Source organism: Pan troglodytes, chromosome 5 (assembly GCF_028858775.2).
Source record: "Pan troglodytes isolate AG18354 chromosome 5, NHGRI_mPanTro3-v2.0_pri, whole genome shotgun sequence".
In the NCBI taxonomy this organism is placed as follows: domain Eukaryota; kingdom Metazoa; phylum Chordata; class Mammalia; order Primates; family Hominidae; genus Pan; species Pan troglodytes.
The window spans coordinates 126,762,020-126,783,452 of record NC_072403.2 but is presented as its reverse complement, the minus strand read 5'-3'; the positions used below and the strand labels follow the sequence as shown (position 1 = coordinate 126,783,452).

General features: G+C 34.2%; 1 long non-coding RNA gene and 1 other non-coding gene across 3 annotated transcripts in view; one reads left to right on the top strand and one right to left on the bottom strand.

The window, feature by feature from the left end:
• Positions 1-21,433, bottom strand: part of LOC134810359 (uncharacterized) — a 291,828-nt gene that overhangs the window by 122,071 nt on the left and 148,324 nt on the right. The window lies entirely within an intron of this gene.
• On the top strand, positions 16,010-16,113 carry LOC112209611 (U6 spliceosomal RNA). Its single transcript, XR_002944443.1, has one exon. It is a non-coding gene; the product is annotated as a U6 spliceosomal RNA (small nuclear RNA).

The following is a 21,433-nucleotide window of genomic DNA, read 5'->3' as shown; positions in this document are numbered from 1 at the left end:
GAATGATTAATTTTTTTGTGTCACCTATGATTTCCTTCAGCAGTGTTTTGTAGTTTTCCTTGTAGAATGTTCCACCTCCTTAGGTAGCTGTATTCCTAGGTATTCTATTTTTTGTTGCTATTGTAAATGGGATTATGTTCTTCATTTAACTCTCAGCTTTAATGCCTTTCCTGTGCAAAGGTCTCTGCTTATTTGTAACTTATTTGCCCAACAGTGGTACACCTGTTTCTCATTATAGGTGTCTACATTTGTTATGGTGTGGTAAAGTAGTTTCAGAACTTATCACCTAGAGTTCAGTTTTTTTAGATTATTCTCTTCATCATTAGCCTTACAGTATTCAGTGAAAACAGTTTTCCAAAGTTTCTAGATCCACTCCTTTTCTTTCCCACCTTCTTCAATGTGTTATGTCATTTATTTATAATGCAGTTAGAATCATTGTTGCAATCTGCATTTCATCTTTGATTTTCCCCAAATCCTGGTTAACTTTCTAAAATTTGCAGACATTAAAATTTACTCTCCTTTATGTCCAGATTTATGAGGTTTTACACCACTTATGGTTCTATAATTACCCTCACAGTACCACATAAAACTATTTTATCACCTCAAATTCTTTTGTGCTGCCCTTTTATAGTAAAGTCTTCTACCATTACAACCACTGGCAACAACTAATATCTCCTGTTTTTACAATTTTCCCTTTTCCAAAATGACAAAAAATTGAATCATATAATGTAGCCTGTTAGGTCTGATTTATTTCACTTAGAAAAATACATTCAACATGCATCCATGTTATTGTGCAAATTGATAGTATATTTATTTTTACTGCTACAGTGTCTTTCAGTGTGTAGGTGTTTCATAGTTTATTATCCCTTCACCCGTTAAAGAATATATTGGCTGTTTGTAGCTTTTGGTGACAACAAATAATGCTGCTCTAAAAATTCATGTATGAATATTTTTGAGAATGCAGACTTTTTATTTAGGGTCAAGCTCCAGAAATAGAATTTTTGTGTTGTATAGTAAAGTTTTGTTTAACTTCATGATAAACTCCTCACCGTATTTTACAAAGTAGCTGTATCATTTTTTATTCTTGCCACAAATGAATAAGAGTTCTGGTTGTTTGGAATTCTTGCCAGAATTTGATAATGTCAGAGTTTTGTTTGCTTATTTAATTGATTGTTTTGTTCTGGTTTTGCCATTCCAATAGCTGTGTTGTGGTAGCTTATTGTGGGTTTGATTTCCATTTCCCTAAGGCAAATAAAATTGAGCATTTCCTGTATGCTTATTGTCCATCCACATATCTTCTTTGGTAATGTATCTGCTCAGAACGCTATCCTATTTATTTTTAGCTGTGTTGTTTGTTTTCTATGTTTTCTAATTGTTGATTTTTAAGAGTTCTTTAGATATTTTGGTTATAATCCTTTCTCAGATACATCACTTGAAAATATTTTCTCCAGTCTGGGCCTAACCTTTTCATTCTCTGAACAGTGTCTTTCACCTGGCAGAATTTCTGTATTCAGATGAAGTCTCGGTTACCATTTTTGAAAATGAATCCTGCTTTGGATGTTATATTTTAAAACATCTGCCTTATGCAAACTTATACAGATTTTCACCCACCTTTGATCCTAGAAGTTTTATATTTTTATGATTTATATTTAGACATATAATCTATTTGAACTTTAATTTTGTATAGGTGTGACATGTTGAAGTTCAATTTTTGATAAATGGTTATCCAATATTTTCAGTACCATTTTTAAAATATACTACTTTTTCTTGTATTACTGTTGCACTTTTGTCCAAATCACAATTGGATTTATTTGTGCAGGTCTATTTATGAGCCCTCTATTCCATTTCACTGATGTATGTAACCATACTTTCACCAATGCTACAGTATCTTAAATAGAACAGCTTTATAGTAGGCCATCAGTATTGAATAATGTGAGTCCTTCAAATTCTTTTTCTTTGTCTAAGTTGTTCTGACTATTTTAGTCACTTGTTTTCCTGTATAAATTTTAGGATAAGCTTGTTTATTTTTCAAAAAGAATAAATCTGCTCTAATTTTCATTGGAATTATATTGATTCCATAGAACACATTGAGGTAAATTGACACCTTGAATATATTGAGTCTTCTAATTCAGTAACATGATATAAATCTTGGTTTATTTTGGTCCTTTAATATTTATTTCTTCAATATTTTGCAGTATTCAGCATATAGATACCACATTGTTAAAGATGCCATTGCGCTAAATTCCCATTGTGCTAAATTCCCATTTATATAGAAATAAAATAGATTTGTGTTTATGAACCTTGTGTCCTTCAACTAGGAGTACTGACATCTTCAACAATAATTATAAATGTATCTATTTATCTGCTTAAATTATAAATTTATCTATTTATCTACTTAAGTCAGCTTTTACTTTACTTATTTTTAAACTCAGATGTTAGGTATGCACATAACATACGTCTTCTTAAATAATTATCCCTTGTTAATTATATAATCCTGTTGCACCTCTAATAAAGTCATTGTTCTGGAGTTTATTTTGATACTATATGGCAAATCCAACCTTCTTTTTGTTAGAGTTTAGATAGTGTGTTAAAGGTTCACAAGACATCCCTCAGCCACAATAATTCATTAGAAAGACCCACAGGTCTCAGAAGTTCTTATAATCATAGTTACAGTTTATTACAATTAAAATATTCAGAGTAAAATCAGTGAAGTGAAAAGGCACACAAGTTGAAATTCAAAGGAAACCAGGTAAAACTTCTAATTGCCCTTTATCAGTAGATTCACACAGAACACATTTAATTCCTTCAGAAATGGTATCTGACACCAGGTTTAAAGAGATGTCAACCAGAAAAGCTAACCCAAACTTAGTAGTCCAGGTTTCATTGGAAAGTCTTTTTTTTTTTTTTTTTTGTGGGCATACAGCACCTGTGTAACTAGCCTCAGTTTCTCAAGATCCAGATCCTCAGAGGAAAAGCAGGTGTTCAACATATGTCACATTGTTTGCATAAACTATCTTGAAAACTGATACAGCATAGCCCAAGGTCTCAGTCTTGCAAAAATATCCATATCAGACATATCATTCCAAGAACTTCGTTTCTAGGAATTGACCAAGGGCCAGTCATAAATGCAAATTTCTTGGAAATATGTAGGGTTTGAATAACCCAGGCCTGCTGAGTTAAGCCATTTCCATACACATGGTATAACTTTTTCAACCTTTTTATTTTAATTAGTATGTGTTTAGATTTCTTAAAGTGGGTTTCTTGTAGATGACATTTAATTGGACCTTGCTTTTTATATGATATGGTAATCTCTGTCTTCTAACTGCTATGGTTATACCATTCACATTTAATATGGTTGTTGATATGTTTGGGTTAAAATCTGCCATCTTAAGTAAGACTTTTTAATAAGGGATATATGGACACTTGGTGATCCAGGAGGAAGCTTCAGGGGCCTCTGCATATCTGTGGAAATTGTATATAAAATATTGTGTGTGTGTTTGAATGAAATTATTTGCGGGGAAAAACCACAGGTTTTATCAAACTCTCATAGGTATTTGTGACATGTTTCCCTTAGGAAAAGAAGAAAGGGTCATTGATATAATAATAAGTATCATTTTCTGAGCACATAACTGTGTAAGCCAGCACACTTGTAAGAGTATTGCATTTATTAACTCCCTCCTAATATTCCTAAAGATCCTATGAGGAATTTACTATTATCATCTCTATTTAACAGACAAGGAAAGTGAGAGTTAAAACTACTTCTATGGACTCCACAGCTCATACATAGCTAAGAGGATGCAAATACAGGTGTGTGGCCCTAGAAAGTACACTCAGCAATACATTGCAATGTCAGTCATAAAGCTCTCATAAACATTGAGACTGTAAATCTGTCCATATCAACATCAACAATGAAACGATATTATTTGTAGATATAGATTTTCATTTGCAAAACTTCAGAAACAGTTTTTAACTTCTACTTTTTGGCAGCCAATTGTCCAATAATTGATTTTAAAAATAGAAAACTAACCCAAAGGATCTAGTGTATTCTTTTACAAGGTAGCAGAGAGAGATGCTTTAAATGTGAGAAACACGGGTCCAGTGAGTAATGCTAAATCAATACAGATTTCCCTTACAGTCGGTTTATTTTATAAATGACATATCTGGCCCTTTTAGCCTTTTCCAGCATAATTACTTACAGCCTAATTACTAGTGTAATTTTAGGATCTGAATAATATCCAACCTAACATCCATGTATATTATTTCTGCAAGACTATGAAAAATAAAGGAAATATCTGTTTCATTTTGTAAATAAAAAGACTGTATTATCTAAAAGCCACAGGTAAAATTGTATTTTAAATCTATTTGCTTTTAGAAGAAATCCCCTGCAAAAATTTGGAGAAAGAGCTTTCCATGTCAATATGTAAAAACAACAAAATAGTCCTGTAATAAGTATGTTTGGTAAGATCCCAAAATAGTAGAGTCCAATATAGCTGGGAGTGGAGTGAGTGGGTAGTTAAGCAGTTTAAGATAAAATGAGGTGAAGGAGCTTGCAAATCTTTGTAAGGGCTTGGGTTTTGTTCTGAATTAAATACATTCATTTCACAGCTTAATTTGTCCAGGGAAAAGGGTGGAAGCAGGGAGGCCAGTTAATGTTTTGCAACAATCCAGGCAGGAGAAGATGCTGGCCTTCATTATGATAGCATTGGAGGTGATGACAGTTGTTTAAAATCTGGAAATATTTTGAGAATAGCATTGCTTTGGGAAGGGATATATGATTATGAGAGAAGAAAGAAATCAAGAATGGCTCCAGGGTTTCTGATCTAAGCAACAGGAAAAATAGTTTGACATTAACTCAGATGGGAAGATGTGAATGAATAAATTTCAGAGGAAACATTGAGTTCAGTTTGGGGCATGTTGAATTTGAGGTACCAATAACACACCAAGTAGTAAGTGTTGAGTGAATGAATGAATAGTACTCTTAGATGAGCCAAAGAAAGTGTAAAGTCTTTGTAAAAAATAAACTGGTATTTGTGTTATTAATTTTTAGAAGCATTTCTAACTTCATATACCCATTAGGTGCCAAACACTTTCGTAAGTTCGGAGAATATACTAGTTAGGAAAGCAGTCAAAAGTCATTGTCTTCATGAAGATTGAGTAAGAGAAGGAAGAGATAGAAATTTTAGAAATCAAATAAGTTAAATATAAAATGTGATAAAGGGTAGAGAATATTGGGAGTATCAGCAAGGTGGGGATGGGTGCTATTATGAAAACAGTATGCCCCACAAATGAAGCTTGCCATACAATACTCAGATAAGCTGTCTTAGAAGTTGCAATATTTGTAAGGTGCCTATTTATCTGCCAAACTCTTTATGAGGTTAGAGATCTGTGAACATCACCTGTAATCTTTAATTCAACCTAGAAAGACATTTCAAATGGAAGGACTCTACAAACATCTGTCAAACACCACAGCTAACAATGAAATACCCTGAAGTTTGCTCATGCTCCTTCGGTTCCATCATTCATATTTAAACAATTCAGCTCCCACTGGTGACCCGGTGACGTGAGGGAGTCATGTTTTTCAGCTACTATAGTCAAGATATTATCTGTTTCCAGTGGTGGAAGAGATGAAGACAGGATAATAAAGGGATAATAGCGTTGGGTAGGAAAGAGGCAAAAGGACAGAAAATCTGGCAAAGAGAGTCTTATATTCTAAAGCATTATTGAAGATCTATGCTGAAAATTGTGAGAATGGTAATAATTAACATGACCATTTACTGCTTGACAGAGATTGTTCTAAATGCTGTACATTTATTATCTTATTCAATCTATAAATGAATTCTAAGAAATAGATACTATTTTTATCCCCATTCTACAGATGCAGAAACTGGGACTCAAAGTTTCGATCACTTGTCAAATTCACACAACTAGTAACTGATAGAGCTTGTGGCAATCTGACACCTCACCTGGGGAATACAGCCCCTTACTAACTTTCAGATGAAAATTGCCTGCCCTATTTACACATAAGATTTGTTGTAAATTCAATTTAGTCACCTATGTGCATTTACCAAAATAGATCACAGCACCAGAGAAAAGAAGCTCAAAGCAGAATGCCACATTACAGAAACTTTTATTTTGGAAACATCTCTTTTTCTATCTGAAATGATTATAGTTGAACACAGTTATAAACCAATATATACATACATATATATATATATATATATGTCAATATATATAGACAGATATACATGTAGGTATACACACACATATATACAATTTGCCAACAGCATTAAACTTGAAATCACTAATCCAAAAGCTTTCTCATTATATCATCTGGCTATTTACAAATTAATAAACAAATATCCAATTAATTCCCTTCCTCTCTGCTGATGCTCCACCTTTGCCTTAATCACTTATGAGTGATGATAATTGCTAGTATTAGAATATGTCCCCTCCAAAATTCAGGTGTTACTAATGTATTAAGAGGTGGTTAGGCCATGGCAGCTTCTCCAGCTTCTCTCTTGTGAAAGAGATTAAGGCCCTTACTAAAGAGGCTTCACATAGCTTTCAGGAAGATTGTTCTTTTGCTCTTTGACCACGTGAGGACACAATATTCCTCCCTTCCTGAGGCTGCAGCTCACACCGGACAACTGAACCTCCTAGCACCTTGATCTTGGACATACCAGGCTCCAGAACTGTGAGAAAAAGTATATTTCTGTTCTTGTAAGTTACTCAATCTCAGGTACTCTGCTTTAGAAGCACAAATGGACTAACACAATAATAATAACAGTTTTAAAATTTTTTTCATGTAATAATCCCTTTGTTATTTCAAGCAAATCCAATGAAATAGGGATTATCTCTGCCTTAGAAGACATGAAAAGGTATTTTATAGACTCAGATATTTTTACTCAGCTAAATAACATCAGAGACTGGATCAAAGCCAGTTCACTCAGTATTGTGCTTCTCCACATTTTGTTCTGACACCATGAACAAATAGATTGCCTGCAAAAACTCATCTATGAAGGGAAGTGGTTTATTATGCCTAGAATGTTTATCTCTGCCACATAATCATGGGAAGTGAATTTGTGCCAACTTTGATAAACAATCTAATTGATCTAACTAGAGTGGAGGAGAAGAGAAAATAAGAAAGGAAAGCAGCAAAAGAAGAGGAGACTGGGAAAGAAACAGGGAATGAAATAGAGGCCTTCCTTTAAAGAATTGCAAATACTTTTGCTACAATATTAATAGGCAGAAAAGCAGTGATAAGCATTACCGTAACAGAGTTTAAAGGTAATGCTTGACCTTGAAATTAAGCACTATTACGTAAATGAAGCCAAATTCTCTCCATGTTCTGGTAAGACCAAGGTTTGAATTTTCTCAGTACTTTTTTAGTGATAAACCTTCATTTTTGAAAGGGAAACCTAAAGTCTGTTCTTTACTTAAGTAAGGTAGCATTCATCCTTTAACACCAAAGAAACCAGCAGCTGTCGTGGCTGAGTCCTGATTTAATTATCCACATTTTAAAAAGCCAATATACTTAATAGAAATACCCTAAGGAATGCACCTTCACATTGTGAATCATGATGATCTGGAAAGCCCTCCAATGCTTAGTATTTGGAATATGGTTGCAAGCATGGAAAGGAGATGTCACCAAGAATGAAACTGTGAGCCTTTCATATCATATTCTATGCATTCTCACAGCATTATTTTGATTTTTTAAAGAAAAATATCTGGAGCTTGATTTTATATCTTACACCAGGGTTTTAGTTGACTATTATTTGCCTTATCTTAAATTCAATTATAAGGCCAAATAATAAACTTCAAACCAAAAGGCATTTAAAATATAATCAATTTCATGAATATGAAGCATTGTTAAAACTCAAACACAATAAAGAGAATCCAAAGAGATGAGAATGAAGCAAGTTGGAAACTGATGTCTTTAAAATTTTCATTAAATTCTTATTCATTTTAGAGTGTCTCATCTTTCCAGTGTTTGTCATCACTGATTGTTCCAAATAGAATCTAGTTTACTCTCCATTGAACATTAGATGTGATGGGTTTCATTAAAATGGCATAACTTGTGAAATTCCCTGGGAAATCTTACAGACACCTGAATGAATAAGCAATCTATTAAATTATAGATATATAGCTTGGATGATAAGTTCACTTTCACAAACTCTAGCTTTTTTGGTCCCATGGTACAAAAACTCAGCTTAAGGCGCTTGAAGTTAACACAGTGGAAAAATAATGGAATTCATATAATGTAGCAATAGATTATAGTTGACTGTGGGGTGGCGGGAGAGGGGCTTCCATAGGGAAACAGAAGCATGCTTCATTTCACTGAGTAACAAAGAAAAGGAAAAGTGTCAGATATGTGAGAGGGTAATGTGGCAAGAAGGAAAATAAGTTAGGGGAAAAAAAGAGGCCAGCAAACAATGGCATAATCAGTCATGACACATTCAGAATTGTCAAGTGAAAGTGATCACATGAGACTTCTGAGCTACCGACACATGCAGAACATTTAACAGAAAATAACAGAAAACTCTAAAATCATTACTGATGTGATTTTAGAACTTAGCCACGAATCAAGTAGAGAAAAGCAAGGTGGCATTTCTACAATGAGGAGCTGACAATGTTTATTTCCACTTTTCTGTGCAATTCCATAAACAAAGGGTAAATATGTACACTTCTTTCTCAACTCTGTACTCCATCATCTAGATTTGTGCATCATAAAAAGTGACAGTAAAATTGAAGGTAGATTTTTAGTTTTTACCTTATTAATTTCCATTTTTGTTCTATCTTTTAAGAATGACACTTTTGGGTTTATTCTCAAAATAGTATGTTCTAAAAGAAGTCCAAACTATGACCCTATTTTCTCAGATCTAACACTAGCTTGGCAAATGATGTTAAGATTTGTACTAAATTACTAGAAAAAAGATATTAGGATGTAGAAGAAATAATTTATTCTAAGAAATTGAAGGATAACCTTATATTTTAAAAAGGTACTTTTTGAATAAATATTACCTTTTTAACATTCAACTTCATATAACTAAAGCAAGAACATAAATTATTTTCATAAAATAGTGCCCCATAGAATCCTGTTTGAAAATAAACATGTCATTATCCATAAAGCAACTTATAAAACTTTAATTAAAATACTATACCCAACAAATGAAAGAATTCGCATACATTTCGGACTCAAAATTTAACAAAATGTTAGCTCAAGACACAAATCTAACAAATTGCAAAAACTGAAATATTTTGAGTATGTTCTCCAACCACATGGAATTAATCTGAATACCAATTGAAACTTAATTAATAAGTACAAACTGCTTAAATAGTAATATATTTTTAGAAAATCAATTGAACAATGAAGAAATCAAAATTGGAACTAAAAATATTTTAAATTTAATGATAATATAAGCAACATATCTAAATGCATGGGATGTAGCTAAAATAGGACTTAGAGGGTAATATATAGCTTTAAAGATATATTTAATCAGAAAAGTCAAAAATCAGTATCTAACCTTGCTGCACAAATAAACTACAGTAAATCTAACCCAAAAACAAAAGTCGACTAAAATAATAAAGTTAAACTCAGAAACAAATGAAATAGAAAACGAATGTACAATAAAGGGAATCTAAAGGTTCAAGACTGAGTAAGAAAATCTAAAGGCTCAAGACTGAATATGAAAGAGAAAAGAGAGAGATGCTGCCAATATCAGGTTTGAAAAGGATGACAACTCTACAGATATTAAAAGCATTAATTCAGCAACGTAAGTGAAATGAACAAATTCTTTAGAAACACAATATATCAAAACTGATACAAGGAGAAAAAATGTATATTCCTGTATATGTTAGAAATTATATATTTCATAAAAATTATTCCTACAAAAATGTTCTTCTATCAATTAAGAAAAAAACACTAATTCTATAAATTCTACACAATTTCCTTTAAAAAACAGAGAAAAAGGCTGTTTCATAACTTATTTCATGAGACCAGGATAATGTTGACAGCAAAATCTGACAAAAACATTACAAGCAAGGAAAACCACAGTCCATTTTCTCTCAAAAACATGGATGTAACAAATTATAAATGTCAGCAAATTGATTCTAGTGATCTTAAAAATGATTATATATCATAGTGTTGATTACAATTTAAAGTGGTCTCAACTTTTGTAAATCAATGTAGATATAGTGTCACATGGACTGCAAAAGGTATAAAAATCAAATGATTATCTCAATAGATGCCGAAAAAGTAGTTGATAAAATTCTACAGCCAGCCAGGTACGGTGGCTCGCACGTGTAATCCTGGCACTTTGGGAGGCTGAGGTGGGAGGATCTCTTGAAGTCAGAAGTTTGAGGCCAGCGTGGGCAAGATATTGAGATCCCATCTTTACAAAAGAAAAAAAGAAAAAAAGAAGAAGGAGAAGGAGGAGAAGAGGAAGAGGAAGAAGAAGAAAGAAGAAGAGGAGGAGGAGGAGGAGGAAGAAGAAGAAGGAAGAAAGAAGAAAGAAGAAAGAAGAAAGAAAGAAAGAAGAAAGAAGAAAGAAAGGATTATAATTCTGAGCATGGTAGCACACGCCTATAGACCTAGCTACTTGGAAGACTGAGACAGGAGGATTGCTGGTGCCTGGGAGGCCCAGGCTGGTCCAGGCTGCAGTGAGCCAAGGTCATTGCCACTGTGCTCCAGGCTGGGTGACACAGCAATACCTGGTTTCAAAATAAAATAATAACAATCTACAACCATCTGCCATTACAAACTTTTAGCAAACTCCAAATAAAAGAAAATCTCTTTAATCTTAAAAAGAATATCCAACAAAAAACACCAGAAAACACCATACTTATCATATTCATGGAATATGAACACTTTCCCCCAAGGCTAGGAATGAGACAATATTGCCTGAAATCTTTTTTTATTTCAACATTGTATTGGTGGTCATAGCCTGTTAAGAAAAGATATAAGGACAGGAAAGAAAAATTAAAACTGTTATTATGCACAGATGACATGACTGTGAAAGTATAAAGCCTGAAAAAATTTTACTTCAAATAATAATAATTAAGAAGCATTTAACATAATTGCTGGATACAAAAATAATATGAAAATTATATTTCCATATGCCTTCAACAAACAGAGAAGAAAACATAACAAATAATAAATTGTAAAAGCACAAAAACTCAAATATCTAGAAACAAATCTAATTTTAAAATGGGAAGGATTTATATATTAAAAACTAAAATATTTTTAAGAACAGTTAATGCATACCTAAGTAAATAGGGGTATATATCGTGTTAGTCATTTGAAACCTCAAAGTTGTAATTAAGCTAATCTCTCCAAATTTATCTACAGATTTAATCCAATCCAAGTCAAAATCTCCCATCTTTGGTAGAAATTGACAAGTTGATTCTAAAATATATAAATAAGCCAATCTTGAAGAAGAAAACAAAGTTGGAGGATTTAAACCACCAAATGGGAAGACTGATTTTAACACAGTAGTAATGAGGGTAGTGTAAGACTGGCACAAAGACAGAGATCAATGAAATTGTAGAGTCTAGAAATAAACCAACACTCTTATGCTCTCCTGATTTAAGACTATGTTGGGAGAAAATGGTCAATTGAATAACCACATGATAAAATATTAAATTTTGGTTCTTACTCCATTTCATATAAAAATAAGACAATTTTAGATGGATTGTAAATCTAAAGATGAAAGATGAAATGATCTACTCATCAAAATCCCAAATGTCCAAATAAATTCAAAAATAAGTTAATGGCTAAATGAATCATTACCATTAAATTTATTTTTGAAAAATATTTAAAGGCTTACAAAATGTCAAAACTTAAAACATGGAAGAAAACAGTGTGCTAAATTGTATATAGAGCATGATTCCAACTCATGTATAATATGGATGTAAAACTGGGAATAAACCAAAATAACATTAAGGGCAGTTATCTTTGGGTAGTAGAAATATTGATAATGTTTGCCTTCTCAATCTTTTTTGTATGTGTTTTTAAACTTTATACAATGTGTATAAATTTTTTTAACCTGGAAAAAAGTTGTTGTTTTTTTAAATTGCCCCAACTAGTTCATAACTCAACTGATGTTTTTCATCTCATGTACATCTACATAAAATCATTTATACCATCCAGTCATGGCAAAGTATACTTCCCAAATGATAAGCAGATAAGTATGACTTGCCTGACACAAGTTGGTTATTTTGCAGTATTTTAATAGATCTGTACGTTATTTATTTGCTGGTTTTTACTTCTCATATTTGATTTTTCCAGACATGTTGAGAGTGGCTCAAAAATTCATAGATTTAAATTTCAAACCTCTGACTGTGCTCTTAAACTTAATGATTAAAAAAAGCAAACAACCCAATTGGGTCATGAGCAAAATATATAAAGAGACATTTATCTAAAAATGATGTACAGATGGAAAATAAGCATGTGAATAAAATGATCAACATAACTAGCCTTTAGGGAAATGCAAATAAGTACAATAACCTATCACTACCAACTTAGCAGAATGGCTAAAATAAAAAATAGTGACAATTACAAGTGCTGGTAAGGGTTTGGATAAATGGAATCATTCATACAATGCTGGTGAGAATAAAAAGTGATACAGACACCATGAAAAACTGGTTGGCTGCTGACTTAAAGTCCAAACATGCAACTACCATAAAACCCACTGACTGCATTCCTGGGCATTTATACTGGAGAAATGAAGACTTATATTCACACAAAGAAACCTGTACATAAATATTTATAACAGCTTTATCTGTAATAGGCCCAAACTGGAAACAACCCTGATGCCCTTTAATGGGTGAATAGTTAAACAAATTGTGATACATCCATACCATGGAATACTACTCAGCAACGAAAAAGGGAATACAGTATTAATACACACAACTTGGATGAAACTCCAGGAAATTATACTTAATGAAAAAAGGCAATCCCCAAAGGTTATATTTTTATATTATTTCACATATATAACATTATTGAAATGACAAATTTGTAGAACTGAAGAATAGATTAGTGGTTTTCTAGGGATTAAGAAGGAGGTGGGAGCCAGAGGAAAGTGGGTGTTGCTGTAAAAGAAAACATGAGGGATCCTTGTGGTGATAGAAATCTTGACTGTGGAGTTGTATAATAGTATTGCAAGATGTTACTATGGGGCAGAAGGAACTGGGTAAAGGATACACAGATCTCCTCTTATTACTTCTTACAATTACATGTGAATCTATGATGATCTTAATATTAAAATTTAATTTAAAAACTTAAGCTATAATTATAAACCTCCAAATATATTAGTTTTAAAAAAATAAAAAAAAATGGATTAGGCGATCATTAGACAAAGAACAGAAAACATTCCATGAAATCAGGTAATCGGTTTTTTTCTGCCACTACATAGACATAGTTCAGTGTAACTTCATATACTCCAGAGATACTAATTTGGGAGACAACCATTGTCATCTGTTCATTTCTACTGTTGGTTTATTTACTTCTATATATGATGCATCAATGAGCCTTATGTACTGTCATCTTTAAATTAGTGTAGTAATAATACTAACTTCTTACAAGTAAAAAGAAAACCTGCAAAACTGGATTTCAACTTTTTAATGAATTCTACTGTAAGTCTACTGAGCCTGAGCAAGACCTCAGTAGGAAGAATATAATTATGTGCGTTGCAGCATTCTGTGCAAAAAAGATTAATATCTGGACAAGTCAAGTACCCTTAAGGGAAGCAGTTCTCTTCATAATTGAAAAGAGCTGGGTTACATACATCTTAGGAAAAAAAATCATTTATATCTGAATAGAACATTGGTAATAATGAAAACAACCTGCAATTGTATCTGGTGACCCAATGAAGTGCAACAAATACCTAAGTTAGGTAGTTGTTTAATGTTAACTCAGCACAGTAATAGGAAGACCAATTTATCTTTGAGTTTTATCATTTAGAACTTAGGTACTTGAGGCTTTGACAAGCACTGTTGTCAGGAAACAACACACAAAAAGTAGTTGTCATGAGATTTACAAAACAAATCCAAGAAATGATGGTAAAACTGCAGAATTATTTTAATCTATTTTAACAAACAGCTTCTGAAGGTGTTGACTTCCTTATAAACAATGCAAATCAGAAGTCTGAAGTTTCATTAAGTACATCATTGTCAGAGTATCTAGAAAATATTCCTAACAGCATGTATGTCTAATCTTTACTCTCTCTTTGTTCTGTTTTCACCAAATATTGCCATATGCAGGATCCATATATATTTTTAATAGTGGAAGGTTTCTCATCCTCAGTACAGTGTTTTCCTTCATGTTCTAACCTTATAAAAATAGTTCTTTTAAAAAAGCCACTGCCCATTGTTTCAGTGGGTAAGGTTCTAAAAACCATGGCATATATTTGGGTTATCCTGGTCCTTATTTCCTCATAGTCAAGCATGAAATGAGGCAGGAACAATAAGGATCTGATGAACATAAATCTCATGATCCAATTATTGTCCACCTGGGACCATACTTCACAGCTGCAAATCTGCTCACTGTCCATACATGGAGCTTGAAAATACTTGTCTTCAGTTCTTTCTTCCACAGGAGAGGTACTATATTGCTATTGCCCACTCTTGAAAAATATTTTCTAATTGCCTATTCAAACCTAGTTGAAATTTGAATTAAATATGCATCTCCCTATCATTGCTTGACTCAAGGCGGCATCAAATACTTCCTGTTTTAGTTGTGTTGTGTTATCTTGATCCTTTAAAATCACCTTCGGACACAGATCTTCAAATCTGACTCAGGACCAGGGTCATATCTAGTAAGGTATGTGGAGAAAGTCAGCTAAGATGAGTAAAAGAGTGAAGTGTGACTTTCTCCTCTTGAGGGCGGTTCCCGGTTTCTGAGTTCTCTATGGTGGCTCCATCCCGTTCCTCAGCCAAGTGATAACATTACAAAACAGAGGAAGCAATTGAAGCCTTGCCCTAACCATTCAGCTGGCTTAAAGTTTTCAAGTAATTTGAAGAACTAATTAAAAGTTTGCCTGAGTTATTGTGCTTTAGATAATAAACCTGATCATTGCATTCAGAATCAAATTATTCACTGGAAGCATAGACTTTAATATAGAAGCTTGGAGTGAGTTTGGTCTAGTTAATGTTAACACAGAGACAATTTACATTTTGTGTAAAATTGTGAAAAGCTTGTGAAACGAGGGATAACTTTAACTCTGATATGGTAAGCTAACTTTCTCAACAAATGTCAAAGGAATGGAATAATTACTTTAGTCTGAATCTAGTTACTCTGTTTTTATGGGCAGCTGCATTTTAACAGATTAAAAGAATGTAACTGGCAACACTAATCAGGGAATTAGTTTGAATGACTGGAAAATATAGTGTTCATAAATCCAAGAAAGTAAACATTTTCACATGGGACCTATTTATTGCATTTTTTCTAGCCATACATCTATATTCATAATACACAAATTTATTTTTTAGTTTTAGACAGGGTCTCGCTCTGTCGCCCAGGCTGGAGGGCAGTGGTGCAATCACAGCTCACTGCAGCCTCGACCTCCTGGGCTCAATCGATCTGCCCGTCTCAGCCTCCAAAAGTGCTGGGATTGCAGGGCATGAGCTGTCACACCAGGCCATAAATTTGTCTCTATATAAAACAACATTCTATATATACTGGGGAGAAAATAGTTTTAAGCAACCTTGATATGAGTTTTAGAAAACAAAGATATTAGCAATGGAAATAACTGTTAAAATGTTAATAATTATTGCTTTTCAGTAAACTTATGAATCTGCACTACATATTAATCATCTGATAACAATTAAAATGTCACTTTCCAGAGAATCAGAGAATTTCAGATATAAAAGCCCATGTAATCCAGGCTCTAAGTCCAAGTCGCACAAATGTAATAACCAATGTTGGTCCTTCAAAGTAGGCCCATGGTAGTGCTTACGTATTATTACTAAAGAGATGATAAGACACTTGTTCATCCAAAATGTTCCTAAAGTAGTGCTTGCTTTGGCACCACATATGCTAAAATTGGAATGATACAGAGAAGATTAGCATAACCCCTGTGCAAAATGTTCCTAAAATCTATAATACACCTGATTTTCCCAGTAAAAGTCACCACTTTAGATCAAGGTGCAAACACTCATATTTAAATGTGTTTTTTTGCCTTTAGTGATTTTATCAGATTGCCCTTAAATTCTTTAGCAAGGCTCATAAAAAGCAGCCATAGACAAAAGATTTAGAAGGACTAAATAAAGCCTAAGACTATAGGCTCCTACCGAGCCTACAAGTAAGGATTTGGACCTGTATTAATATTCTGCTGCTGCTATAACAAGTTATCACAAATTAAGAGGCTTTAAAAAAACATTCATTATATTTCTGTAGGCCAAAAGTCTGAGTATAACTGGGTTCTCTGCTTAGGGTCTTACAATGCCAAAGTCCAACTATCAAGCAGCCTGGCTTTTGTCTGGATGCTCTGGGGGACAACCTCTTTCCAGATTCAAACAAGTTGTTTTGTGAAAATCAGTTTTGAGTAGCTGTAGGACTGGGGTCCCTGTTTTCTTTCTGATTGTAAGCCAGGGGTTGTCCTCATGTTGTAGAGACCACCTATAATCCCCAGCTTTTGGACTACTGGAATTTGAGTCTCCTCCATCTTAAAGGCAAAAGATGTATAGAATCTTCATCGGCTTCTCCTGCTTCTTCCTGCTTTGAATCAATTTTTCCTTCCTCTTCTGCCACTCTCTTCTGTTCTTAAAGGACTCAAGTGATTAAATTGGGCCTACCCAGATAATCCATAAAACCTCCCTCTTTTAAAGTCAGTTGATCAGTAGTCCTGCTTATATCTTTGAAATCCCTTCTCAGAAGTAGCTAGGCTAATATTTGAATAACTAAATATAAGAAACTTGAAGCATCATCTTTAGATTATTGCCTGCCACAGAACTTCAGAAGCATATCTATTTCACTGGGTGAAAACTGGGGAAAGGAAAACCAGCTTTACCAGAATTATTTATGGAAGCAGCCTTAACCCCAAACTACTTTGTAAAAGAATTTTGGACTTTTTGAGTTTGGATGTTTTGTAGTTTTTTTTTTTCTTTTCAATCTGAGATTTGTTTTATAATTTAAACTTCATCATTATAGAAAATTTGAAAAATTGAGGCAGGCAGGCCTCCTTGAGCTGCGGTGGGCTCCACCCAGTTCGAGCTTTCCTGCCGCTTTGTTTACCTACTCAAGCCTCGACAATTGCGGGCACCCCTCCACCAGCCTCGCTGCCGCCTTGCAGTTTGATCTCAGGCTGCTGTGCTAGCAATGAGCGAGGCTCCGTGGGTGTAGGACCCTCCCAGCCATGTGTGGGATATAATCTCCTGGTGTGCCATTTGCTAAGGCCATTGGAAAAGCGCAGTATTAGGGTGGGAGTGACCCGATTTTCCAGGTGCCGTCTGTCACCCCTTTCTTTGACTAGGAAAGGGAATTCCCTGACCCCTTGCGCTTCCCGGCTGAGACAATGCCTCACCCTGCTTCGGCTCACGCTCAGTGCGTTGCACTCACTGTCCTGCACCCACTTTCCGATGCTCCCCAGTGAGATGAACCCGGTTCCTCAGTTGAAAATGCAGAAATCACCCGTCTTTTGCGTCGCTCACGCTGGGAGCTGTAGACGAGCTGTTCCTATTTGGCCATCTTGGCTCCAAATGTCCAACAATGATCGACTGGATTAAGAAAATGTGGCACATATACACCATGCAATACTATGCAGCCATAAAAAATGATGAGTTCATGTCCTTTGTAGGGACATGGATGAAGCTGGAAACCATCATTCTCAGCAAACTATCGCAAGGACAAAAAACCAAACACTGCACATTCTCACCCATAAGTGGGAATTGAACAATGAGAACACATAAACACAGGAAGGGGAACATCACACACCAGGGCCTGTTGTGGGGTAGGGGGAGGGGGTGGGATAGCATTAGGAGATACACCTAATGTTAAATGACGAGTTAATGGGTGCAGCACACCAACATGGCACATGTATACATATGTAACTAACCTGCACATTGTGCACATGTACCCTAAAACTTAAAAGTATAATAAAAAAATTAAAAAAAGAAAGAAAATTTGAAAAAATAGAATAAAAATATGAAAATGTCACCGATGGTCTCAACATTCAAAGATAATAATAGCCTTGACATTTAGTGTGCTTCTTTTCACACACTTAGAAAGTTTTGTGTGCCTGCTTCATAATATCATATGCCTAAGCAAAATTGTAATCACATGTGTTTGTATTTCTAAATGGTGGAAAACTATCTCTGGGAGAGTTGTTCCCTGGAGAATTTTTGGGAATTCAAAATAGGATGTTTATACCTATCATTAGTGATAATAATTCACTGGCTTTCCTGTTGAAAGTTGTATGCATGGGTAGAAAAGAAAGCAAGTCAATCTTCTTACAGGTTTAATCAAATGGCCAGTTCAAACAGATGTGGTGCAGTAAGATGGTGATTTCTTCAAATCTTGTGATGCAAGTCAGCGATATGTTTGTTATTATGAAAGATCTATTCAGCTCTTTAATCTCCAAATGTCCAAAGTCTTGAATTGTTAATTTGGAGTTTTCACTGTCAACTGGAATATGATTCCAAATAACTTTATGAAGTATGCAAAGGCATTTAATCTGAATCTTAATGTAAGTGAAAGTAGTTTATTATTGCCTTCACATTTAAAATACATCTTAGCTGGATATAAAACTTATTGAATTACAAACTTTTCTCTGTCAAAACTCTGAATCTTAGCCTATCCAATTTTGGCATTTGTTGTAAAGAAGACTGAATTCAGAATAATCTGTGTTCTTCTGGAGATGAGCAGAATTTTCTACCTGGATGCATATAAAAGTTTGCTTTAATATATCATTAAAATTGAAAATGGTTTGTTTTCTAGATATAGGTATCTTTTTATGCTTTTTTTCTTGCAACAACAGTATTTTTATCTATATCTCGAGTTTTACAATAAATCACAAATCAGTTTTATATTACTGCTTCTGATTATTTTGGTATTATCTTCAATTGACACTGACAGTGACAACTGATAGATTAAATCTTTACTTTCCAGCTCCATATGTGTTGTATTCCCTGTCACTGTTTTAATCTTTTTTCCCCTTGTACATTGTGGAAGAGTGACTCTGAAGGAGTAATTCACGTATTCCACAACATTGATCCAATTTCTCAGTGTCAATTCAGCTGTTGCACTTTCACTTTCCCTGAAAACATTATTCTCTCTCTTTTTTTTTCTTTTTCAAAATTCTGTGGGGTTTGTTTCTGTTTCATAGACTCTATTTCTTATTAAAGATGTCAAACGGGGTTCTATAATTTCCTTCCAGTTCTTAGAGGAAATGATTTTCAGAATGTCTGAATCTTCAAGATGTTCTCTTACCATTGTTTCACAACATTAATTCATAACCCCAGCTTATCTATATGAATCTCCTAGGAAGGTGAGAGCTATATCCAGTCTGTATTTGCCAACAGGCAATGTGTAAGAATATCTTTGATCTTGTTATCTGTTCATTCCAGTGCCAGTCAACTCTTTTAAATGACAAACTGAAAACATAACTGAGGATCCACATTTTAAAACAGATTTGCTTTGTTAAAAAATACTTTTCTATCAGGCAGCTCTTTCAGAAGAGCTTGCCTCCTACCTCTAGCTTAATATTTCTCTGATTAGGTAGAAAAACCTAATCTTGACTGCCCTAACTACAGTTAGCATGGTCTAATGAGAATTCAGAAAGACCTAGTTTTGAATCTCCACTCAATCACTTTCTAGTTTTATAGCTTTTAACAAATTTCCCAATCTCATTAAATTAGTTTTATAATCACCTACTTCTCAAGATGGTCATGTGAATTATATGAAGTGGCACATGTAAAGCTCATGACACTGCCTAGACCACATAGAAGAAAATAAGCTTAGTTATTATTACATTCCCAGGAGTGATGAGTCACCGCCAGTTAATCTTTCTTTTTGTCTAGGTTCTCCTCTTTGATGTGGCAGATTTCAGCTAAATATAAAAATCAAATTTATACTGATGGATGTAATGGGGAGGGGCTAAGGTCGGTATGTTGCCTCAGTAAGTGTCATATTCCCAGGAGAGAGACAGTCAATTGCCTTTCCTGTGGATATAGATCTTGAATTTAGGAACCAAAAGCAGAATATGTCTCCTAATGAATTGCAAACATAAGGCTGTTTAGTCTATGACTTTTATTTTTCAATCCCATTTCCTCAGGCTGTTTGGTCATAGTAAATCCCTCAAGTTTATCATAATACTTTGACAGTCATCTCTTATTGTTAGTGTGAATTTGTAGTATGTGTATACCCATTCCTTAATAAGTATATTTGTGGATACCTGTTCTACTTCACGGGGTGGCTGTTAGATACCATTTTGGAACAAAAAGCTATATTTTAATGAAATTTTCTTCTTTAAAAATTCTTGATGTCATATTGCCGCATTTCCAGTGGGTTTTTTTTCCATATGGTAGTTATGAGATAAATTAGTCAAATTTATTTGAGTAATACTGGATTGGAACAAAAATGAATAATTTATTTATTCTGTTACTACATAAGACCTATAATATGCTATTGTGCATTATCAATCTCAGAAGGAGGTGTAGCATATAACACTTCTCATGTTAGTTGGACCACAAAAACAGTGTGAGAGGTGAGTGAGTAGCTGCAGTGAGCACTCTGAGTTCTGCTGAGAAACCTTCACATCCCCTTTTTGGACACTGTGCTCTGTCTTCCAGCTTCTGCTCATTTTTCTGCTAAAAGTTCTCACCTGAAAATGACTTCTGGGGATCTCTCTGAAGCATTAGAACTATCTTTTCAGTTGGAAGAGCTAGAAATGCATGGAAATTTACATCCCCATTCAATCCCACTTCTACCCACTTCCAACTGTTGACCCACAGCCAGTGACTGGTGTCAGGGTACAAAAGCCCAGCCCTTTTGCTGAGAAAACTCTCGTCCATAATCTAGAACTCCTAATGGATCAGGGCGAGTGCAGGACATCACTTGAAGTTATTAATACAATCTTCCCTGGAGATCGCCTTCCCTGCTCTGCTTCCCCACATTTGCACTTCCCAGCAGTTTCTTCTTAGTAAGTCACTTGTTCCTAAATCTTTGCCTCAGGATCTCTTTCTGGGAGAACACAGTCTAAAGCAGTGTAATATTTTGGACCTTTCACTTGAGAAAAATAATTGGAAATATTGCTATACAGCATGATAATTGCCTTCAGGACACCTGAAAGTGGGTTTTAGAATCTGCTTCAACAAGCAGCTGAAGTAATTTGATGCAATTTCAAGTTTAAGAATAAAGTAACAAGAAGTATATATTAATTAATATTAAACATGCATTTATAAAGAAAGCCTTTCATAGTTGCTCATTGGTTTCAGTCTC